This window comes from Mesoplodon densirostris, chromosome 1 (assembly GCF_025265405.1).
Source record: "Mesoplodon densirostris isolate mMesDen1 chromosome 1, mMesDen1 primary haplotype, whole genome shotgun sequence".
In the NCBI taxonomy this organism is placed as follows: domain Eukaryota; kingdom Metazoa; phylum Chordata; class Mammalia; order Artiodactyla; family Ziphiidae; genus Mesoplodon; species Mesoplodon densirostris.
This window is the reverse complement of record NC_082661.1, coordinates 79,556,807-79,583,406: the sequence shown is the minus strand read 5'-3', so window position 1 is coordinate 79,583,406 and position 26,600 is coordinate 79,556,807. Positions and strand designations below refer to the sequence as shown.

Below are 26,600 nucleotides of genomic sequence, written 5' to 3'. Positions count from 1 at the left end.
AAGTACTAAGGCAAAGAAACAATTTGTTCTCCTAAATTTCCCTTTAAGGTCCCTTCCAACCACACACACTTATTTTCACTTATCTCTAAAACAAATTTAGTGTCATATGCCCAGGAGAAACAGTAAGATGTTATTGAATTTACTCCCTTGCTCTCCAAAAAGCCCACACCTAAACATTGCCAAGGTGAGGATCTCTTCTGATGCATGAGTGTGGGGAGATGATGCTTGTTACCAGCAAAAAACCAAAAAGCAGTGCTTAGAAATCTGCGCTCTGGCACTTACTGCTCTTTAATTGGGCTTTTGAAGCAGGCAACAATTTGCTTGCTGGGAAAAAGGGGAGAGAGCTCCATCATTCTTCCACTACCGGCACCTGTTCTGCCAGCTGACCCCACCTAATATAAATTAGACCATTAAAAAAATGCAATTTACCACTAACTACCAAAATCTACATGCTCCTCACTGCTGGTTTACCCTCCTTCCTCTCTCACCACCCACTCACCCAAAGCAGAAAAGAGGCGGCAACCACTAAATATTTATCCAGCACAGACACAGCCAATATCTTAAGAGAAGCAGTGATTCTGACCAAGAGAGCCACCACCCTTTTTCCCCTCTCCCTGCTTACCATACAGAGAATACCAAGTCCACTCATGGGTCTGTGAATCTGAAATCAATTCGCTTTAACAAGCTCTAACAAATCTACCCTACAATTACAAAAATAGAAAATGAAATTCAGAAAGACACATCACGTGGAGAACAAACAGAAATCAGGGCTGGGGGACGTTTGCACATCAGTGCTGCCTATGAACTCCAGGATGGCACAGAAAGCAATGCTGCCCAGCCCAGATCCGGGAGAGTGTTTTACAAAGGGCTTCCAGAAACCCCCATCAACACCAGTGCTTCCTTTCTGCTTCCAAAATGCTCTGAATAAAGACCTTCTTTAAGCACTTACTGGGAGCAGCAGCTTCTCTCAGCAAGGCACCCGTGAGTCACGCAGCAGGAGGGGTCCCGGAGAGGGGCAAATCGGAGAGCCCTCAGCTTCCCAGCAAGCTGATGTCTAGCAGACAGTAGCCCAGGAGCCGACTTTCCCATTACAGCCTCAGACTGTAATCCATGTGCTTTCGGCGGGCCAGTCCCAGCTGCCCACAGAGCACCACATGATCTGCTCTGACATCAGATCAGCCAGACGTGACAGCCCATCGGCCAGCCTCTTCCACACTCATGGGTTGCATCATTTGGGTGCCTTTAGCTTGCCTTTAAGCAGGTGGTACAGAGTAAGGAACTGTTGTTTTCTCACAAAATGTGGTTTTTTTGTTTTTTTGTTTTTTTTGCCTGATTCCTTCTGTTTCTAACAGAAGGAAAAAATAAGTAAGAAAGCACTTGGATTCGTTTGCAGCCAGAATTTATCAGTTATATGGGAATTAACTGGACTTCCACACCTGGTTCAGGGAAGGTGAGGAATGAGCCACTGTCAAGATGCCAATACCAGGGGGGTGATTTCATCTGCAAATCACCACCACCTCCCCCATGTTTCTGTAAATCATCATGTATATTATATATGATATTATATATATCATAAAATAGCAGTGGGTTTTGTGTAGATTTTATAAGCTAGGCACCACTGATGTTAGTTCATGGAAGAAGATCTCAGGGAGGCAACCACTAGACTCAGTGCCAATTACAATAATTCCACCATGAGGGCACTCATATACAGTCCAACAGAAATAGACTTGTAGATCTAGACGGACAGAGAGGTAAGTAGGTAGAAAGTCAGGATGATCTATTCTTGCTTGTGTTCATTCATTCAGTAACCATTTATTGATCACCTGTTAGGTACCCAGCACAAGGGGGGAATATTAAATTGGGGGGTGAATATTTGAACAATACGCATAGCTTCAAGTTTTTTTTAATTTGGCACAGGGCTTCTAATTCTATTTCTGTAATATGTTGTGGAAGTAATAGCTTTATGAAGGCTTTTTATGATATGTTCTGTGTCGAATACTGAACCTGACGGCTGATAACAAAACCATGTTCTACCCTAATTTCATTATGATAAATGGGGATAAACATAACCTTTAAGGTAAGAATAACCAAAATTATTAAGCTTTTATGAAGCAAAATCATAGCCAAGCTAGGCAGCAAGGGCCAGAAATGTATTCTTCCCTAATCAAGAGGAGAATTCACTCTGTCTGCTTTAACTATATTACTTCCTGTGAATTTGGTTAATCAACTGCATTTCAGATATTTATGTGGAAAGAGGAGCTCCCTAAGCAGCTTAGAAACCCATTGAATGCCATGTACCTCAGTATTATTTACAGTGATTTAAACATAATAGGTGTTCAGTAAGTAGTAAGAATAAATGAATTGACTCAAACAGTTTTATTCTTTATGTGGCTTATTCCCAATAGAGATCAAATGGAAATTACTTGCCTCATGGAATCTCATATCGAATTCCATAGTCACAAGCAACCAGGTAATCTTCTCAGGGGTAAACATCACAAGTTTGATGCAAAACAAATAGATAACTTAAATATTACATATAAAATAACAAATAGATTATTAGATTAATAATTATATAGATAAAGATTGTTATTAGATTAGATTGTTTCCATAACAAAGAGGATATGTAGATACTATCTAATCATTGATATTATGGCTTTAATAAATGCATAAGAAAACAATACAGTCCACTTTAAATATAAAGAACAAAGTTGAAAAGCTGCTCAACATCACTAATTATTAGAGAAATGCAAGGTAAAACTACAATGAGGTATCACCTCACAGCGGTTAGAATGGGTATCATCAGAAAATCTACAAACAACAAATGCTGGAGAGGGTGTGGAGAAAAGGGAACCCTCCTGCACTATTGGTGGGAATGTAAATTGATACAGCCACTATGGAGAACAATATGGAGGTTCCTTAAAGAACTAAAAATAGAATTACCGTATGATCCAGCAATCCCACTACTGGGCATATACCCTGAGAAAACCATAATTCAAAAAGAGTCATGTACCACAATGTTCATTGCAGCTCTATTTATAATAGCCAGGACGTGGAAGCAACCTAAGTGTCCATCCACAGATGAATGGATAAAGAAGATGTGGCACATATATACAACGGAATATTAGCCATAAAAAGGAACAATATTGGGTCATTTGTAGAGACCTAGAGACTGTCATACAGAGTGAAGTCAGAAAGAGAGAAAAAAATATCGTATATTAATGCATATATGTGGAATCTAGAAAAATGGTACAGATGAACTGGTTTGCAGGGCAGAAATAGAAACACAGATGTAGAGAACAAACGTATGGACACCAAGGGGGGAAAGTGTTGGGGGTGGGGTGGGGAGATGAATTGGGAGATTGGGATTCACATATGTACACCAATATGTATAAAACAGATAACTAATAAGAACCTGCTATATTTAAATAAATTAATTAAATTAAATTTAAAAAAAAACAAAGCTAAAATGTTTTTGGTTATTCTGTAGGAAAAAGCATATTAATAAACTAAGATACAAGAAAATGAAAATGATATATTTTTCTACTTAAGAAATGTCCTTTTGTTTAGTTCCTTGGCAGTTTGCTCACCTTTAACTTTATAAACATAATTAACTTGAACATTTTAAAATAATACTTCCCAGATATGTGTCTGTACCAACACTCCACTTAGTGATTTTTTGCCATTATCTCTTACTATATGGGCTAAGTAAAGTGAGAAATTTGGCCTCACAGACAAAATGCTACTTCCAAATCTATACAGCTAATAAAAATGTAATATTCAAAAGACTACCACTGCTACTGCTATAACCCTAGTTCAAACTGCATCATCATTTGTCTCCTAGACTATGGCAACTGCCTCCACTCTGTCCTCCATTCAGGAAACAGAATGTTCTTCTTGATCAAATTGAATCACTCTTTTACTTAAAACCTTCCACCAGTTTCCCATCTCATTTAATTCCTTACCATGGCCCTTAAAACCCTTCAATAATAGTGCATAGATGTTTCTCAAGAGCCTTTCCTCTCTAGTAAGTAACATACTGAACAACTACTCTCCTTGACTGAATTATTGTTGTTTAAGGAATTAATACATTTTCTATAATTGATTTATTTCATTAGGGTAGACTATCAGAAAATGGAATTATTGCATCAAAGCATATGGTCTTCTTCCAAAGTAATAATGTTTAAGCTAGATACATAGTTGACTGTCCAAAGACTAGAGCTCCCAACCTCCCTTGCAGCTGGGTGTGGCCTTGTAAGCAGAATTCTACCTCTCTTGCTTAAAAGAAAATTGCTTGGCTTAGAGTTCTTTTTTTCTCCTTCATGCAAACTGGAACACAGACTTGCCTGTGACCGAGCTTCAACAACACAGCTTTAACACTTTGGAAATGGCAGGGCAAGAGAATGGAAGGAAAAGTGGCCCCTGAATAATGACAGAAAGCAGAGCTGTTCTTCCAACCCAGACCACTCACTATGGACTGTTATATGAGAGAAAAATAAATTTGTTTTTTTAAGACACCTTATTTGGTACCCCTTTGTCACAGAATCTTAGGCTCTATCCTAGTATAAGTGGTCATAACTTTCTTTTTTTTTTTTTGGATCACAACTTTTTAATATTGCAACTTAATTCATATTGCACAATTACTTAGCAGAAAGCCAAAAATCAAGTGACATTTCCACCAATGTGTACAAGATTACAGTTTTACTGCATTCTTGTCAACACTGAAGCTTATTTCTTTTAAAGAAAATCTACTAAATTGATAAAGGAAAATAATAGTATATGTTCTCTCTTTTATTATTAGGAAGTTAAACATGATTTCTTGTTCATTTGTATTCCATCTTTTGAGAATTGCTTATTCATGTTGTTTTTTATTTTTATTGGATTTTTAGTATTCTTGTCCATTTTGTTGACCTTCATAGTTTGTCTTTTAATTCTGCTTTTGGGAAACATGCTGAAATGTTTTGTCATCAAATTTGTCATTTTTCTACTACAACTTGTTCCATGGAAAGCATTCCTAATGCCCAGATATTGAAACCAAAATACCATTACCTCACTAAAAAGAGTCAGGGTTTTTAAGGGAAAAGGCTGATTTCAGATATGAGGCAGAGAAGGTACAAGGTAAACTTGGGACTTTCTCTTACGCCAGAAAGCAAGGAAACTATTGAAGAGCATTGGCGTCGCGTCAAAGGACATAGGAATCAATTTGGGGAGGCTCACAAAGGCCAACTTCATCAAAGCATCTGCTCTAGTTACTATGGATACGTAAGAGCCACACCAAACTTGACTTAAAACAACATTTATTTTTGCTCAAATCTTTAGTGTCGGCAAGGCTCAGTGGGTCACCTGGTGTCTACTCTACTCAGTCAGTATCAACTGAGCATCTCAAAAGCTGGAGCCTGGGGACTTCCCTGATGGTGCAGTGGCTAAGAATCCACCTGCCAATGCAGGGGTCACGGGTTTGATCCCTGGTCTGGGAAGATCCCACATGCTGCGGAGCAACTGAGACTGTGCACCACAACTACCGAGCCTGCGCTCTAGAGCCCGCACACTACAACTACTGACCCAGCGTGCTGCAACTACTGAAGACCATGCACCTAGAGCCCATGTTCCGCAACAAGAGAAGCCACCACAATGAGAAGCCCGGGCACCGCAACAAAGAGTAGCCCCCGATCGCCGCACCTAGAGAAAGCCCGCACACAACAACAAAGACCCAATGCAGCCAAAAAAGAAAAAAAAAAAAAGCTAGAGGCTAAAATCTATTGAGAGCTTGTTCACTTGCATGTCTGTTGTTGCCTGGACGTGAACAGCTAAGGAATGGAACAATCTGGACTTCTTAGTTAACTCTCTCTGTCTCTATGTTGTCTTTTGATATGCTCTTTTCAATGCGATGTTTTCAAGGTGATCAAATTTCACTAAACACTCATGTCCCAAGAGAGTGCCAGGCAGAAGTGATGGAGAAGTGTCAATATCACATTATAAGAAGAACATGTGAGACCAAATATATTGGTGTAGCTTTCTTTGGTAAATGTAATCACAGCATAATAAAGAATCCTATCATTGACTGATGTACTTAAATATATAAAAATCCTAATGACACTCAACACAGGGGAAAAAACCCACATTTGCCACTAATTGAGATGACAGTTATACCAATTCCTTACTCAAAAACTGGTAAAGAGAGAAATTTAAGTATTAATTCTTTCTTTTCTACGTGGAACTCTATTTCAGAGTAAAAATTAGCTCCAGTTGATGAGGGGAAGCTCTTCTTGACAGAAGAATTCCAATTAATGAATGCAAAAGGACTGAGGAAGTGGAAAAAAATCACCATTTTTCAACTTGTAATGGGATAAGTGGTTCAGGCAAGAATCAGCAATGGATGCTGAAAGCATTCAATATGAGGTTGACAAGGGACTGGATACTAATCTGCCACAAAGTTATCAACACACAGAATATTTACTTGTCTCAAGGGGAAAAATCATTACTTTACAATGGAGTGATGTGGCAATTTTCACGTTAACCATTAATCCAGTGATGGAGCTTAGATTATTAAAAAGTAAAACAACTAGGTATTATGCAACCCCTAAATTAAACAATATAATATGCACAGCACCGGGTCTTCCCTGGTGATCCAGTGAGTAAGACTCGATGCTCCCAATGCAGGGGACCTGGGTTCAATCCCTGGTCAGGAAACTAGATCCCGCATGCATGCCACAACTAAAAGCCCACATGCCACAACTAAAGATCCCGCATGCCACAACAAAGACCCGGGGCAGCCTAAAAAATAAATTAATTAATGAAAAAATATATATATTCACAGCATCACCTATGAATATTCTTGACAAGAATGTTTTACCTGACTTTAGTCATAAATGAGATCAAAATTTCGTGTTTATAGAAAATACAGTGGAGAGTTAATGAAAAGTTAAATGAAACCAGAAGAAAACAATCATGTGAGTCCAGAGGGTGGAATTCTACCAGAAGATTGACCCAGTCTCTTCAACAAGTAAATATAATTTTTTAAATGGGGGAAATAGAGAAGGGTGGAACTTTCCTGAACTAACAGAGAAATAAGACCTACAATAGCCAAATGGTAAGAGCCATGTAGATCATTGATTAGATCCTGGTTTGGGCAAATTAGCTAAAAACAAACAAATAAAACAAACAAACAAAACAAACCACACCCTTTGGGGACAACTGAGGAATGTGTATTGGGTATTACAAGATATCAAGGAATTTTTGCTAATTTTTTAGGTGTGATAATAATAGTATCATGCTTAGGAAAAATATCCTTATTTTAGAGATGCATACCATAGAATGTAGAGGCAAAACATGACTGTGATTTGTTTCCAAATGTTTAAAAAGAAAATTAAGTAAATATGGCAAAATGTTAATAATTAGTAACTCCTATATAGGAGTATGTGGGTATTTGTCACGCTATTCACCCTATTTATTTTGATATTTCATAGGTTTTATAGTAAAACATAATAACACAGAAAAGTACTTCCCAAGTCCAGGTGTTTTCTAAATATTTACTTCTAATTTTTCTAATTTTTATGATTTGATTTTTTTTTAACCATTTAACAATTTAAGTTACCTGGACTGTTTTTTGCATTATTTTGTCTTTCCCCAATTATGAAAGCAATTGCCCTAAAAATTATTAAATAATCCTTCTATTTCTCCTCAATTGTTATACTTCTTTTGTCTTTTATTAAATATTGATATATTAGTCTATTTCTAAGATAACCATTTCATTGATATATCTTATCTATAAGTGTCATTTTAATTTAATTATTATAGCTTTATGCAATGATAAAACAATCTTGTCTTTTCAATTTTTAAAGCCATTACTGTCCATTTGTTTTTCTGTTGTTATTATATTCACAAGTTTGGTTTTTTTTGTTTGTTTGTTTGTTTTCTTTTTTTTTTTTTTTCTTTTTGCGGTATGCGGGCCTCTCACTGTTGTGGCCTCTCCCGTTGCGGAGCACAGGCTCCGGACGCGCAGGCCCAGCGGCCATGGCTCACGGGCCCAGCCGCTCCGCGGCATATGGGATCCTCCCAGACCGGGGCACGAACCCGTATCCCCTGCATCGGCAGGCAGACTCTCAACCACTGCGCCACCAGGGAGGCCCCGGTTTATTTTTTATATTCCACATATAAGTGATATCATACAGTATTTATCTTTGTCCATTTGTTTTTTGGGGTAATTTTTGAAATTTGCCCCCAACCTCCAAAAAAATCCTATTTTTGTTTGTTTGTTTGTTTTCTATTGGGGTTTGATTAAAATTGAATTGGAAAGGATTATCATCTCTATATTACTGACAATTAATACTTAATCTCACTCAAATATTAAGAGCTCTAGTTTTAATTCCTCCTCATATTGAGTTATTATGTGCTTTCTTCCAATTCCTCAACCCCACAGTTTTAGTTCTGCTCTCTGGAGTGACATAAAATTTGTGAACTCCTTCTACATAATTGAAGAGAGCAATTAAGTTCCCAGTTTATTCAGCCATTTCCTGTTAGACATGATTTTTCACTCTCTTCATTGTCCTGCTTACTCACTTCGAAATATGCTCCACTTTGTCAGTGTTTCCTCTTGAAATGTGAAGCCCAGATCTAAGGACTCAAGACTCCAAATATATGTGATCTGAGAAGCACAAAGAAGGGATTATTATTTACTTTATCCTGAACACTCAGTTGTTATTAATGCAGTCTAGATTTGTATCCAGTTTTCTTGGCAGTCCTCTACACTATTGGCTCAGAATGAGCTTGCAGCCAACTAAAATCATTAGAACTTTTCCACAGAATTGTTCTTAAAATAGATCTACATTTTCTTGAATATAAGCAGATGAATGCTGAATCTATTTGTATATATATTACTATATGTACCCTTGTGAAATTTCATCTTTTCAACATTGGTCCATCATTTCAGCCTGACTATAAATCCTAATTTTACTTTTCAAGGAGTTAAAACTTAGTCATCAGCAAATTTAATAAACATGTCTGACAACGAGTAAAGAACCAAGTCCAGTGACAAAATAACCAAATGCTTCATTCTGGGGGATTGCCCAAGGCTGAGTTAAAATATTGGATCTTCAGCATTTCCTTACCAAATAGGAGACCTATGAGAAAAAGGAGCAAGGTTACTTTGATCTCACCTGCTCATCGTAAACCCATACTGATTCCTAATGATTATCTCTCCCCAATCTGAATGCTCACACACCTCCTATTTTAAAATTCATTCTAAATTTTGCTGAGGACCAACGTCGAACACAATTATACATCAAAATCCAAAGTTTATCCCCTTTCTGGAAATATGAATAAAAATCACCCATCACCTAGAATCTCTGCCATTCTCCAGCTGCCCTCAAAGAATAGTGACTGTGAATTCCACTTACACATTTTTCATTGTTCTGCTATACCATTCCTTAAGTCCTAGAGCCATGAACTTATTATAGTACCTGCATGTACTTCTGTGAAGGTGTTTGCATACACATTTGTCTCCTCAATCAGATTTTAAGTTACTTAAAGAATACTGAGTCACATTCAGTTCAATTCAACCTACACTTAATGAATGTCAGGTATTTTAACAGCAACTGTGAGAGAAGACAGGGAGGCAACAGAGAAAACAACAGAAACAGAGATGCAGAACAGCACAGTGTGTACAGGGACTAGAAACAGTTCTGCACTGCTGGACTGAGACTTATGGAGTAGCAGGAAATAAGGATGGAAGGTACTTTTAAGTAACAGCCTTTTAAAGACCTCAATCAGAGAGTCCCTTGGAAACCATGGTAAAAAACTTCAACTTTATCCTTTAGAAGAAAGTGGGAAACAAGCCACCCAAGAGCCAGGTTCCTCTGCAGTCTCATTTTGTTTGCCCCACATAATAACAACAACAAAAAAAAGATACAAAAATCCACAGACCTATCTACTTTGTCACAGTCCCTACATCTTTGTGGTCTTAAACTGCAACCAGAATATTGGCTCTTGGTACACTGGACCTTTGTCTGGATCCTTTATAATGGGCTCCTCAATGCCTAGGTCAGTGCCTGAGTATGTTGCTGGTGGTGGGAATTAAATTGATACAGCCGCTATGGAGAACAGTATGGAGGTTCCTTAAAGAACTAAAAATAGAACTACCATACGACCCAGCAATCCCACTACTGGGCATATACCCTGAGAAAACCATAATTCAAAAAGAGTCATGTACCACAATGTTCATTGCAGCTCTATTTACAATAGCCAGGACGTGGAAGCAACCTAAGTGTCCATCAACAGATGAATGGATAAAGAAGATATGGCACATATATACAATGGAATATTACTCAGCCATAAAAAGAAACGAAACTGAGTTATTTGTAGTGAGGTGGATGGACCTAGAGTCTGTCATACAGAATAAAGTAAATCAGAAAGAGAAAAACAAATACCGTATACTAACACATATATATGGAATCTAAAAAAAAAAAAAAATGGTTCTGAAGAACCTAGGGGCAGGACAGGAATAAAGATGCAGACGTAGAGAATAGACTTGAGAACACGGTGGGGGAAGGGTAAGCTGGGACGAAGTGAGAGAGCAGCATGAACATATATACACTATCAAATGTAAAATAGATAGCTACTAGGAAGCAGCTACATAGCAAACGGAGATTAGCTCGGTACTTTGTGACCACCTAGAGGGGTGGGATAAGGAGGGTGGGAGGGAGATGCAAGAGGGGGGCATATGGGGATATATGTATAGGTATATGTATAGCTGATTCACTTTGTTATAAAGCAGAAACTAACACACCATTGTAAAGCAATTATACTCCAATGAAGATGTTTAAAAAAAAAAGACTACGTTGGTTTCACCCCAATAGATGCAAAAAAAATCATCTGACAAAATTCAACATCCTTTCATGATAAAACCCTCAACAAATTGGGTATAGGAGGAATGTACTTCAATATAAGAAAGGTTATATATGACAAGCCCATATCCAATCGTACTCAACAGTAAAAAGCTGAAAGCATTTCCTCTGAGGTCAGGAATAAGACAAGGATGCCCACTTTTGCACTTCTATTCAACACAGTACTGGAAGTTTTAGCCAGAGTAACAAGGCAACAACAACAAAAAAGGCAACCAAATAGAAAAGGAAGAAGTAAAATTGTCTCCGTTTGCATATGACATGCTCTTATATATAGAAAACCCTAGAGACACCCCCCATAAAAAAAAACTATTAGAATTAATAAACAAATTCAGTAAAGTTGCAGAATACAAAATCAAAGTACAAAAATAAGTTGTGTTTCTATACACTAACAACGAAGTATCAGAAAGAGAATTTTTTTTAAAAAATCCCACTCATGATAGCATCAAAAATAATAAAATACTTAGGAATAAATTAAACCACGGAGGTAAAAGAGCTGTACACTGAAAACCATAGCATACTGATGAAAGAAATTGAAGATGACACAAATAAATGGAAAGATACCCTATGTTCATGAATTGGAAGAATTAATATTGTTAAAATGTTCATACTCCCAAGGCAATCTATAGATTCAATGAAGCTCCTATCAAAATTCCAATGGCATTTTTCACAGAAATAGAAAAAAAAAGAAAAAAACTTCTACAATTCATATGGAACCACAAAAGACCCTGAATACCAAAAAAACCCTGAGAAAGAAGAACAAAACTGAAATCAACATGCTCCCTGATTTCAAACTATATTACATAACTATAGTATTCAAAACAGTACATTACTGGCAGAAAACAGACACATAGACCAATGGAACAGAATAGAGAGCCCAGAAATAAACCCATGCACATACATTCAACTAATCTTTGACAAGGGCACCAAGAATACACAACAGGTAAAGGATAATCTTTTCAAAAAATAGTGTTGGGAAAACTAGACAGCTACATGTAAAAGACTGAAATTGGACTCTTATCTTACACCATACCCAAAAATTAACTCGAAATGGATTAAAGACTTAAATGTAAGACCTGGAACTGTAAAAGTCCTAGAAGAAAACATAGGGAAACAACTTCTTGGCAATGATTTTTTGGATAGTACACCAAAAGCACAAGCAACAAGAGCAATACTAAACAAGTGGGACTATATCAAACTAATAAACCTCTGTACAGCAAAGAAAACAAACAACAAAATAAAAGAGTGACCTACAGAATGAGGTTGCTCACATATCCAATAAGAGGTTAATATCCAAAATATATAAGGAACACACACAACTTAGTAGCAAAAATTATCTGATTAAAAAATGGGCAGAGGACATGAATAGACATTTTTCCAAAGAAGACAAACAAATGGCCAACAAGTACATTTTAAAATGCTCATTGCTAGATTGTTTCAAGATGGTGGAGTAGAAGGACATGCTCTCACTCCCTCTTTCAAGAACACCGGAAGCACAATTAACTGCTGAACAATCATCAACAGGAAGACACTGGAACTGACCAAAAAAGATACCCCACATGCAAAGACAAAGGAGAAGCTGAAATGAGATGGTAGGAGGCACACTATCACAAAAAAATCAAATCCCATAACTGCTGGCTGGGTGACTCATAAACTGGAGAACACTTATACCACAGAAGTCCACCCACTGGAGTGAAGGTTCTGAGCCACACGTCAGTATTCCCAACCTGGGGGTCCAGCAAGGGGAGGAGGAATTCCTAGAGAATCAGACTTTGAAGGCTAGTGGGATTTGATTGCAAGACTTCGACAAGACTGGGGGAAACAGAGACTTCACTCTTGGAGGGCACACACAAAGTAGTGTGTGCATTGGGACCCAGGGGAAGGAGCAGAGACCCCATAGGAGACTGAACCAGACCTACCTGCTAGTGTTGGAGGGTCTCCGGCAGAGGTGGGGGGCAGCAGTGGCTCATCAAGGGACAAGGACACTGGCAGCAGAAGTTCTGGGAAATACTCCTTGGTGTGAGCCCTCCCAGAGTCTGCCATTATCCCCAGCAAAGATCCCTGGTAGGCTCAAGTGTTGGGTCGCCTCAGGCCAAACAACCAACAGGGAGGGAGGCCAGTACCACCCACTAGAAGAGAAGCGGATTAAAGTTTTACTGAGCTCTGCGCACCAGAGCAACAGCCAGCTCTACCCACCACCAGTCCCTCTCATTAGGAAACTTCCTCAAGCCTCTTAGATAGCCTCATCCACCAGAGGGCAGACAGCAGAAGCAAGAAGAACTAAAATCCTGTAGCATGTGGCACAAAAACCACATTCACAGAAAGATAGACAAGATGAAGACACAGAGGGCTAGGTACCAGAGGAAGGAAAAAGATAAAACCCCAGAAAAACAACTAAATGAAGTGGAGATAAGCAACCTTCCAGAAAAAGAATTCAGAATAATGATGTGAAGATGATCCAGGACCTTGGAAAAAGAATGGAGGAAAAGATCAAGATGATGCAAGAAATGTTTAATAAAGATCTAGAAGAATTAAAGAACAAACAAACGGAGATGAACAATACAATAACTGAAATGAAAAATACACTAGAAGGAATCAATAGCAGAATAACTGAGGGAGAAGAATGGATCAGTGACCTGGAAGACAGAATGGTGGAATTCACTGGTGCAGAACAGACTAAAGAAAAAGGAATGAAAAGAAATGAAGACAGCATAAGAGACCTCTGGGTCAACATTAAATGCAAAAACATTTGCATTATAGGGATCCCAGAAGGAGAAGAGAGAGAGAAAGGAACCAAGAAAATATTTGAAGAGATTAGAGTCGAAAACTTCCCTAACATGGGAAAGGAAATAGCCACCCAAGTCCAGGAAGTGCAGAGAGTCCCATACAGGGTAAACCCAAGGAGAAACATGCTGAGACACATAGTAATCAAACTGGCAAAAATTAAAGACAGAGAAATATTATTGAAGGCAAGGGAAAAATGACAACATACAAAAGAACTCCCATAAGGTTAACAGCTGATTTCTCAGCAGAAACTCTACAAGCCAGAAGGGAGTGGCATGATGTACTTAAAGTGATGAAAGGGAAGAACCTACAACCAAGATTACTCTACCCGGCAAGGATCTCATTCAGATTTGATGGAGAACTCAAAAGCTTTACAGACAAGCAAAAGCTAAGAAAATTCAGAACCACAAAACCAGCTCTACAACAAAGGCTAAAGGAACTTCTCAAAGTGGGAAACACAAGAGAAAAAAAAGGACCTACAAAAACAAACCCAAAATAATTAAGAAAATGGTCATAGGAACATACATATTGATAATCACCTTAAACGTGAATGGATTAAATGCTCCAACTGAAAGACACAGGCTTGCTGAATGGATACAAAAACAAGACCCATATATATGCTGTCTACAAGAGACCCACTTCAGACCTAGGGACACATACAGACTGAAAGTGAGGAGATGAAAAAGATATTCCATGCAAATGGAAATCAAAAGAAAGTTGGAGTAGCAATACTCATATCAGATAAAATAGACGTTAAAATAAAGAATGTTACAAGAGACAAGGAAGGACACTACATAATGATCAAGGGATCAATCCAAGAAGAAGATATAACAATTATAAATATATATGCACCCAACATAGGAGCACCTCAATACCTAAGGCAACTGCTAACAGCTATAAAAGAGGAAATCGATAGTAACACAATAATAGTGGGGGACTTTAGCACCTCACTTACACCAATGGACAGATCATCCAAAATGAAAATTAATATGGAAACCAAAGCTATACATGACACAATAGACCAGATAGATTGAATTGATATTTATAGGACATTCCATCCAAAAACAGCAGATTACACTTTCTTCTCAAGTGCGCATGGAACATTCTCCAGGATAGATCACATTTTGGGTCACAAATCAAGCCTCTGTAAATTTAAGAAAATTGAAATCATATCAAGCATCTTTTCTGACCACAACGCTATGAGATTAGAAATCAATTACAGGGAAAAAAACATAAAAAACACCATCACATGGAGGCTAAACAATATGCTACTAAATAACAAAGAGATCACTGAAGAAATCAAAGGGGAAATCAAAAAATACTTAGAGACAAATGACAATGAAAACACGACGATCCAAAACCTATGGGATGCAGCAAAAGCCGTTCTAAGAGGGAAGTTTCTAGCTATACAAGCCTACCTCAAGAAACAAGAGAAATCTCAAATAAACAATCTAACCTTACACCTAAAGGAACTAGAGAAAGAAGAACAAACAAAACCCAAATTTAGCAGAAGGAAAGAAATCATAAAGATCAGAGCTGAAATAGAAACAGAAAACGATAGCAAAGATCAGTAAAACTAAAAGCTGGTTCTTTGAGAAGATAAACAAAATTGATAAACCATTAGCCAGACTCATCAAGAAAAAGAGGGAGAGGACTCAAACCAATAAAATTAGAAACGAAAAAGGAGAAGTTACAACAGATGCCGCAGAAATACAAAGCATCCTAAGAGACTACTACAAGCAACTCTATGCCAAATGGACAACCTGGAAGAAATGGACAAATTCTTAGAAAGGTATAAGCTTCCAAGACTGAACCAGGAAGAAACAGAAAATATGAACAGACCAATCACAAGTAATGAAATTGAAACTGTGATTAAAGATCTTCCAACAAACCAAAGTCTGGGACCAGACGGCTTCACAGGTGAATTCTATCAAACATTTAGAGAAGAGCTAACACCTATCCTTCTCAAACTCTTCCAAAAAATTGCAGAGGAAGGAACACTCCCAAACTCATTCTATGAGGCCACCATCACCCTGATACCAAAACCAGACAAAGATACTACAAAAAAGAAAGAAAACTACAGGCCAGTATCACTGATGAATATAGATGCAAAAATCCTCAACAAAGTACTAGCAAACAGAATCCAACAGCACATTAATAGGATCTTACACTATGATCAAGTGGGATTTATCCAGGGAATGCTAGGATTCTTTAATATAGGCAAATGGAATAAATGGCTGCTGATTTTGGAAAAGACACCATGTATTTGGTGTCAAGGAGGTTACAAACTTCAAAACTGCACCCTGTGTGGAACTGGGCATACCACAAAATTGTACTTAACTGCAGTTTCCTCATTTATGAGCTGTGCATAATGCTTCCTTTGCAAGGTTATTATACAACTCAGAAAAATTATACAGCAACCTCAAATAAACCTTGACTTTCACAGGTTAAAAAATAATTTAAAAAAAAATAAAAAAGTAAAATGCCCATCGCTAATCATCAGGGAAATGCAAATCAAAGCCACAACTAGATATCACCTCACACATGTTAGCAAAAGAACAAAAGATACCAAGTGTTGGTGAGAATGTGGAGAAAAGGGAACCCTCATAGACTGTTCATGGGAGTGTAAATTAGTACAGCCATTATGGAAAACATCACAGAGATTCCCCCCAAAATTAAGAATATAATTACCATGCAATCCAGCAATCCCACTTCTAGGTATATATACAAAGGGCATGGGATCAGCATCTTGAAGAGATATCTGCCCTCCCAAGTCACTGCAGCATTATTCACAGTGGCCAACATATGGAAACAAGCTAAGTGTCGATGGATGGATGGATAAAAGAAAACAGGGTAGGGCCTCCCTGGTGGCGCAGTGGTTGAGAGTCCGCCTGCCGATGCAGGGGATACGGGTTCGTGCCCCGGTCTTGGAGGATCCCATATGCCGCGGAGCGGCTGGGCCCATGAGCCTATGGCTGCTGGGCCTGCGCATCTGGAGCCTGTGCATCCGGAGCCTGTGCTCCGCAACGGGAGAGGCCACAACAGTGAGAGGCCCGCATACCACAAAAAAAAAAAAAAAAGAAAACGGGGTATATATATGCAATAAAATATTACTCAGGCATAAAAAAATATAATCCTGCCATTTGTGACAACATGGATGACCCTAGAGGCCATTGTCCTAAGTAAAATAAGCCAGACACAGAAAGACAAACACTGTATGATATCACTTACATGTGGAATCTAGAAAAGTGAAAACTCATAGAACCAGAGAATAGAACAGTGGCTGCCAGGGCTTGGGGGTGAGGGGAACGGGGTGATGTTGGTCAAAAGGTGTAAACTTTCAGTTGTAAGATGATAAGTTCTGGGGATCTAATGTACAGCACTGTGACTATAGTTAATAATACTATACTGTATACTGGAAATGTACTAAGATAGTAAATTTTCAATGTTCTCACCACAAAAAAAAAAAAAATCAAAAAATCGGTAACTATGTGAGGTGATGGCTGTGTTAATTAATTTGATTTTGGTTATCCTTTCACAATATATACATAGAATAAATCATCACATTGTACAGCCTTTAAAAAGGATTATAAATAGATTAAGGTTATTTTAATTATCATAAGAATTTTTGATTACTTAAAAAATACCCATTTACATACGATTAATGATATTAATATCAAATTATTCCTATTTAGTGACATTTTCTTGTGCTTCGTTACTCTGTCTTGAAGTACTGCCAAAGAATGTATGTCAAAATAGAGAATGTAATTTTTTCAATCTTTCTTTAAATCAGACTTTAACTAATTCAGACATCTTTCCCAATTAGTTTAATTTGTGAGGCTGACATCTATGATATCACATACAAGACCTGGGTTCTTCTACTGAATACTCCTCACCATAGACAGCAATCTTGGTAGAATAATTAGGGAATATTATATAACGTTTATGATTCTAGACTCAAAACCCTATTCTGCTACTTACTAGCTAAAGGTAAGTTACTCTACCTCTTTGTGCCTCAGTTTTTGCAACTATAAAATGGAGATTAAAATAACATCTATTTTTAGAGGGTGTGGAGAGAATTACGTTAGTTAATGGGTATAATGTGTTTAGTATACTACCTAGCATGTAGCAATGGCTTTATAAAGGTTCATTGTTATAAGAATCAGAATTGAGTCGCTAATTTTTTAGATATATTTTCTCTATATTAAAGATATTATTTTTTATATTACAATTACAATATGGGAAAGGAAATAGTTAATCAAGTCCAGGAGGCACAGAGAGTCCCATACAGAATAAATCCAAGGAGAAATACGCCAAGACACATATTAATCAAACTGTCAAAAATTAAACACAAAGAAATCATATTAAAAGCAGCAAGGCAAAAACAACAAATAACACACAAGGGAATCGCCATCAGGATAACAGCTGATCTCTCAGCAGAAACTCTACAAGCCAGAAGGGAGTGGCAGGACATAATTAAAGTGATGAAGGAGAAAAACCTGCAACCAAGATTACTCTACCCAGCAAGGATCTCATTCAGATTGGATGCAGAAATTAAAACCTTCACAGACAAGCAAAAGCTGAGAGAGTTCAGCACCACCAAACCAGATTTACAACAAATGCTAAAGGAACTTCTCTAGGCAAGAAACACAACAGAAGGAAAAGACCTACAATAACGAACCCAAAACAATTAAGAAAATGGGAATAGGAACATACATATCGATAATTACCTTAAATGTAAATGGACTAAATGCTCCCACCAAAAGACACAGATTGGCTGAATGGATACAAAAACAAGACCCATATATATGCTGTCTACAAGAGACCCACTTCAGACCTAGAGACACATACAGATTGAAAGTAAGGGGATGGAAAAAGATATTCCATGCAAATGGGAACCAGAAGAAAGCTGGAGTAGCAATTCTCATATCAGACAAAATAGACTTTAAAATAAAGACTACTAGAAGAGACAAAGAAGGACACTACATAATGATCAAGGGATCGATCCAAGAAGAAGATATAACAATTGTAAATATTTATGCACCCAACATAGGAGCACCTCAATACATAAGGCAAATACTAACAGCCATAAAAGGAGAAATCGACAGTAACACAATCATAGTAGGGGACTTTAACACCCCACTTTCACCAATGGACAGATCATCCAAAATGAAAATAAATAAGGAAACACAAGCTTTAAATGATACATTAAACAAGATGGACTTAATTGATATTTATAGGACATTCCATCCAAAAACAACAGAATACACCTTTTTCTCAAGTGCTCATGGAACATTCTCCAGGATAGATCATATCTTGGGTCACAAATCAAGCCTTGGTAAATTTAAGAAAATTGAAATTGTATCAATTATCTTTTCAGACCACAATGCTATGAGACTAGATATCAATTACAGGAAAAGAGCTGTAAAAAATACAAACACATGGAGGCTAAACAACACACTACTTAATAACGAAGTGATCACTGAAGAAATCAAAGAGGAAATTAAAAAATACCTAGAAACAAATGACAATGGAGACACGATGACCCAAAACCTATGGGATGCAGCAAAAGCAGTTCTAAGAGGGAAGTTTATAGCAATACAATCCCACCTTAAGAAACAGGAAACATCTCGAATAAACAACCTAACCTTGCACCTAAAGCAATTAGAGAAAGAAGAACAAAAACATCCCAAAGTTAGCAGAAGGAAAGAAATCATAAAAATCAGATCAGAAATAAATGAAAAAGAAATGAAGGAAATGACAGCAAAGATCAATAAAACTAAAAGCTGGTTCTTTGAGAAGATAAACAAAATTGATAAACCATTAGCCAGACTCATCAAGAAAAAAAGGGAGAAGACTCAAATCAATAGAATTAGAAATGAAAAAGGAGAAGTAACAACTGACACTGCAGAAATACAAAAGATCATGAGAGATTACTACACGCAACTCTGTGCCAATAAAATGGACAACCTGGAAGAAATGGACAAATTCTTAGAAATGCACAACCTGCCAAGACTGAATCAGGAAGAAATAGAAAATATGAACAGACCAATCACAAGCACTGAAATTGAAACTGTGATAAAAAATCTTCCAACAAACAAAAGCCCAGGACCAGATGGCTTCACCGGTGAATTCTATCAAGCATTTAGAGAAGAGCTAACACCTATCCTTCTCAAACTCTTCCAAAATATAGCAGAGGGAGGAACACTCCCAAACTCAGTCTACGAGGCCACCATCACCTTGATACCAAAACCAGACAAGGATGTCACAAAGAAAGAAAACTACAGGCCAATATCACTGAAGAACATAGATGCAAAAATCCTCAACAAAATACTAGCAAACAGAATCCAACAGCACATTAAAAGGATCATACACCATGATCAAGTGGGGTTTATTCCAGGAATGCAAGGATTCTTCAATATACGCAAATCAATCAACGTGATACACCATATTAACAAATTGAAGGAGAAAAACCATATGATCATCTCAATAGATGCAGAGAAAGCTTTCGACAAAATTCAACACCCATTTATGATAAAAACCCTGCAGAAAGTAGGCATAGAGGGAACCTTCCTCAACATGATAAAGGCCATATATGACAAACCCACAGCCAGCATCGTCCTCAATGGTGAAAAACTGAAACCATTTCCACTAAGATCAGGAACAAGATAAGGTTGCCCACTCTCACCACTCTTATTCAACATAGTTTTGGAAGTTTTAGCCACAGCAATCAGAGAAGAAAAGGAAATAAAAGGAATCCAAATCGGAAAAGAAGAAGTAAAGCTGTCACTGTTTGCAGATGACATGATACTATACATAGAGAATCCTAAAGATGCTACCAGAAAACTAATAGAGCTAATCAATGAATTTGGTAAAGTTGCAGGATACAAAATTAATGCACAGAAATCTCTGGCATTCCTATATACTAATGATGAAAAATCTGAAAGTGAAATCAAGAAAACACTCCTATTTACCATTGCAACAAAAGGAATAAAATATCTAGGAATAAACCTACCTAAGGAGACAAAAGACCTGTATGCAGAAAATTATAAGACACTGATGAAAGAAATTAAAGATGATACAAATAGATGGAGAGATGTACCATGTTCTTGGATTGGAAGAATCAACATTGTGAAAATGATTCTACTACCCAAAGCAATCTACAGATTCAATGCAATCCCTATCAAACTACCACTGGCATTTTTCACAGAACTAGAACAAAAAATTTCACAATTTGTATGGAAACACAAAAGACCCCAAATAGCCAAAGCAATCTTGAGAACGAAAAACAGAGCTGGAGGAATCAGGCTCCCTGACTTCAGACTATACTACAAAGCTACAGTAATCAAGACAGTATGGTACTGGCACAAAAACAGAAAGATAGATCAATGGAACAGGATAGAAAGCCCAGAGATAAACCCACGCACATATGGTCAACTTATCTTTGATAAAGGAGGCAGGAATGTACAGTGGAGAAAGGACAGTCTCTTCAATAAGTGGTGCTGGGAAAACTGGATAGGGCCATGTAAAAGGATGAGATTAGATCACTCCCTAACACCATACACAAAAATAAGCTCAAAATGGATTAAAGACCTAAATGTAAGGCCAGACACTATCAAACTCTTAGAGGAAAACATAGGCAGAACACTCTATGACATAAATCACAGCAAGATCCTTTTTGACCCACCTCCTAGAGAAATGGAAATAAAAACAAAAATAAACACATGGGACCTAATGAAACTTAAAAGCTTTTGCACAGCAAAGGAAACCATAAACAAGACCAAAAGACAACCCTCAGAATGGGAGAAAATATTTGTAAATGAAGCAACTGACAAAGGATTAATCTCCAAAATTTACAAGCAGCTCATGCAGCTCAATAACAAAAAAACAAACAACCCAATCCAAAAATGGGCAGAAGACCTAAATAGACATTTCTCCACAGAAGATATACAGACTGCCAACAAACACATGAAAGGATGCTCAACATCTTTGCTCGTTAGAGAAATGCAAATCAAAACTACAATGAGATATCATCTCACACCAGTCAGAATGGCCATCATCAAAAAATCTAGAAACAATAAATGCTGGAGATGGTGTGGAAAAAAAGGAACACTCTTGCACTGCTGGTGGGAATGTGAATTGGTACAGCCACTATGGAGAACGGTATGGAGGTTCCTTAAAAAACTAAAAATAGAACTACCATATGACCCAGCAATCCCACTACTGGGCATATACCCTGAGAAAACCATAATTCAAAAAGAGACATGTACCAAAATGTTCATAGCAGCCCTATTTACAATAGCCCGGAGATGGAAACAACCTAAGTGTCCATCATCAGATGAATGGGTAAAGAAGATGTGGCACATATATACAATGGAATATTACTCAGCCATAAAAAGAAATGAAATTGAGCTATTTGTAATGAGGTGGATGGACCTAGAGTCTGTCATACAGAGTGAAGTAAGTCAGAAAGAGAAAGACAAAGACTGTATGCTGACACATATATATGGAATTTAAGAAAAAAAAATGTCATGAAGAACATAGGGGTAAGACAGGAATAAAGACACAGACCTACTAGAGAATGGACTTGAGGATATGGGGTGGGGGAAGGGTAAGCTGTGACAAAGTGAAAGAGCGGCATGGACATATATACACTACCAAACGTAAGGTAGATAGCTAGTGGGAAGCAGCCGCATAGCACAGGGAGATCAGCTCGGTGCTTTGTGACCGCCTGGAGGGGTGGGATAGGGAGGGTGGGAGGGAGACGCAAAAGGGAGGGGATATGGGAACATATGTATATGTATAACTGATTAAATTTGTTATAAAGAAAAAAAAAGATATTATTTTTTATATTACAATTACCAATAATTAATATACTAATAACTAGTATTTATATAAATAATACAACAATCTTTAAAGAAGGTATAAGAGACGGGCTTCCCTGGTGGCACAGTGGTTGAGAGTCCGCCTGCCGATGCAGGGGACACGGGTTCGTGCCCCGGTCCGGGAAGATCCCACATGCCGTGAAGCGGCTGGGCCCGTGAGCCATGGCCTCTGAGCCTGCGCGTCCAGAGCCTGTGCTCCGCAGTGGGAGAGGCCACAACAGTGAGGGGCCCATGTACCGCAAAAAAAAAAAAAAGGAAGAAGAAGGTATAAAAGAAAAGTGAACTTTCTAAGCCATGGTACTTGTGAAATTTACTTTTAAATTTTAAAGAATTTTTAGGTCCCAAAGTAATAAGCATCATTTTGAGGTGCACAGTGAAAGAACAACAATAAATACGTATTCATTGACCTGTAAGCAAACAAGTAATCTTTCTTCTCTGACACATTTTGTACATTTCTCTGACCTATTTTTCCTATTCATTTTTCTTTCCTCATTCTTATGTCTTCATACACTTTTAATATATACAATGTTCTTTGTCAATTAAACCTCAAGAAAGCTGGAAAAAGAAAAGGCTCTCTCAGCTGAGGTGCTGGACTGGACCACTTCATTGGTTCACGCTACCTGTTATGAGGATGGGTAACCAACAGCAGCTGCTACAGATGCCTTCTGGTTTATTCTCCTCCTATAAAAACGTGTGAAGCTTAACTGTAAAATTTTCTTTTTAAAACAATTTTCTGTTTCTCTGGCACCTGCACATCATTCAACATCCTTATGATGCAATTAAACCTGAATTTTTGAAGTCTACTTTTCCTACAAACCATGGTCTAACTAAGCCCAGCCCTCCATTCCTTGGCAACTTCATATTCTGGGATGATATGACCACGTGGTCATGCCCTCCCTCAGTGCCAGTCACTTCCACGTTTCCAACCTGTTCCTCCTTGGCATTCAGAATCAAGTTCTGGATGTCCATTCTCTTGATTGCTTCCTTGCTATTCTGAGAGGTGAAATTAGCAGAAAAGCTAGTTGAGGGTTCATGAGCTGCTTTGTTTTTAGCAGAACAAGACTACCAGAAGTTATATTTACCAGTCTCTGTGCCTATGTTTCAATTTATACTTGGAAAATATTGGCCACGTCTTCTATCTTACCCGGCATTCTATAGCAAGCTCCTTTAATCATAGAAGTCTCGTTTTGCTCTCCTGTCATTCATATACAAATGCTTATCATTCTCCACTTTCTGGATTCTTTTGGAAAGATACAGTATCTTGAAATTCAGTGCTATTACTACCACACCCCTCTTTTGCTGTACAAATGTACACATACTCATAAATATATACACACAAAACAAAACCACCAGAGCTGCTTATTTTAAACAAAGTATTGTTTTAAAAACTGTGAGACTGGCCATGCATTGAAGATTATGGAAGCTAGGTGATCCCTACATGGGGTTTCATTACACTATTCTCCCTACTTCTGAATATATTTGGAAATTTCAATAATGAAAATACTCTCTATTTGTAAAATTATTAGGTTATTTATTTACTCACCAAACATCCATTTTACCAAATGCTGCTAAACAGTAATATGAAGGTTAACACATGATCTCTATCTAGGGTTACCAAATAAAATACAGAATGCCTGCCCTATTAAATTTGAATTTCAAATAAACAACAAACAATAGGTTTTCAGTATATTTAAGATATTTATTGTCTCTGATTTCTGGAGTTAAAGAGCATAAAATCAGTTTTGCTAGATCAAAATCAAGGCGTTACCAGGGCTGCATTCCCTCCCAAGGCTCTAGGGGAGACTCTGTCCCTTACCTCTTTTAGCTTCTAGTGGCTTTCAGCATCCCTTGGCTTGTGGCCACATCACTCCAATCTACAAGGCTGACATCTTCAAATCTCTGTCTGCTCCACCTTTACATCATTGCCTTCTCTCCTGTGTGTGTGTTAAATCTCTCTCTGCCTATCTCTTATAAGGACACTTGTAATGGCATTTACAGCCTGTCTGGATAACCCATCTCAAGATCTTTAACTTAATCACATCTTCAAGGATCCTTTTTCCAAATAAGGTAACATTTGAGGGTTCCAGGAATTAGGACCAGATACCTTTGGGGGTCATTGTTCAGCCCACCACAGGAGCCATGATAGACATCTATCAGGGAACACTGGAAAAACAGAGAAGTTGACAGTTCAACTTGAAAGGAGATGGAAAAAAAGCAGATGCCAAGAAAGGTTTTCTAAATCAGGGGTGCCAGAGAGTATAAATAACTAAAACAGTAGTGATAATAACAACCAGTAATCAGACCAACCATAACAGACATTAGCTATAAATAACCACTACAGCCTACCAGGGAGTGCCGGTTGAGCATCAGTCTTGCTAACAGGTATAATGTTGGAGGCTTGCTACAGGAGAATAAATAAGCAGCAGCAACTGAATGACAAACATTCTTTACGCATGGTTCCTGATATACCACTTAGGGAGGCAGGAAAGCAGAAACACCTGTTCCATGTAGTTTGTGGAGTATCCCCACATCTCCTATCTCACTTCCAGTCTTTTTTTTTTCCTGTGTCTTCTGCATTGCCCTTCAAAACTTCCCCAACACTTCAACTACTTTTTTCAACTCCATGTACTCAAAATTTTTACTCAATTATTTACTAAATAATTTTCATTTTATTACTTTCATAAAAATAAAGTGCTTTGTGTAAAAAAAAATTCTAGCAATATAGAGGTATATAAAGTAATACTTCCCTCTCCTCCAACTAAACCCACTTCCCAAAGATGAACACATCAACAGATATATCAAGACCTTATCTATGTATATATAACCATGTATATATTTAAGTAAATAGGAAAAAGCAATCGTTTAGCTGTTGGCAGAAAGTGATAATCAAACAATGCTACCTCAGCCCATTATGCTCCCAAGAAACAGCAAGTTCTATGCTCCTGCTTGTTATATGCTTTGGATCCAATCCCACAGGAAATATCTCTAATTCACAAACTACTTATTTTATAGTGGCATCCTAAGAGAGGATTGGCAATAAGGGCAAGAATTAAAACATCAACAACAATAATTTCCCCTAATCTCCCCCTAAACTTTTCACCCCAAAAGGCTTCTTGCTTGTTGCACAGGCACCTCAAATATAAATTATCTAAAATTGAATTTACTGTCTTCCCTAGGAAACCTGATACTCCTAGTATTTTCCATCTAATCCAATGGCCAAGCCAGAAACCAGGGAGTCCCCATTTTCCCCCACATTGTATATCCAGAAAGCTACCAAAGTCCCAAAGAGGGATTATAATATCCTAGATTAGTGAGCTCCTGCTTATCTCTCTGGCTTCATCTCACACCCTCACAATCTGGTCTCAAACCGTCATGTTCACATTTTTTCATTTTCTTAAGACTGTATGCTTACCCACACTGGGACTTTGTATGTGTTGTTTCTTCTAAAAAGAGTTTTCCCTCTCCTTGCTTAGCTAACTCCTATTAAATTGATAGGTCATAATTTAGCCATCAGTTTCCCCAGGAGGTCTTCCCCCTGATTCTTCTGGTCTGAGTTAGGGGTCTCTTTTCTGTTCTACCTCAGCATCCTGTGCTTTCTGTCACTTATTAATACTTAGCAATTATAACTGCCTATTCATTTGTCTTTCACCACCACTAGACCACAGGATCAGTTCACCTTTGTATTATCAAAGTATTATCAAATACTACCTAGCCTAGTAATGGGGACACAGTAGGATCTCAATAAATACTTGTTAAATAAATGGAACTAAATAGGTAGAAAGAGCAATGCTGATCCCAGTAGCAAAGGTACTGTACATTTTTGTTCAGGGAGGCAGTTCAATGCATGGCTTCAGTGCAATAAACAAAATGGCAGCATGATTGTTTACAGCATTTTGTTGACTTGGGCATAAGGCAAATAAACCCAAACACCACCACCCCATCCCCTCGCAAATAAGCCCATTCTCCTACAGGAAGAAAACAAGACTGTGATTCAGCTGTAAATTTGTTTCCACCTTATCTTTCTGAATATATACAG

General features: G+C 37.7%; 1 protein-coding gene across 17 annotated transcripts in view; it reads right to left on the bottom strand.

Moving 5' to 3' along the window:
• Window positions 1–26,600, bottom strand: part of ANK2 (ankyrin 2) — a 710,689-nt gene that overhangs the window by 597,277 nt on the left and 86,812 nt on the right. For 16 of the 17 annotated variants that reach the window (XM_060105137.1, XM_060105190.1, XM_060105143.1 and 13 more), the window contains exon 1: window positions 950–1,115. The exons of the other annotated variant lie outside the window; for it this stretch is intronic. The gene's annotated coding sequence lies outside the window, so the exon portion shown is untranslated. Of the gene's footprint in view, window positions 1–949; window positions 1,116–26,600 lie in introns of those variants that run through there. 17 annotated transcript variants of the gene reach the window in all.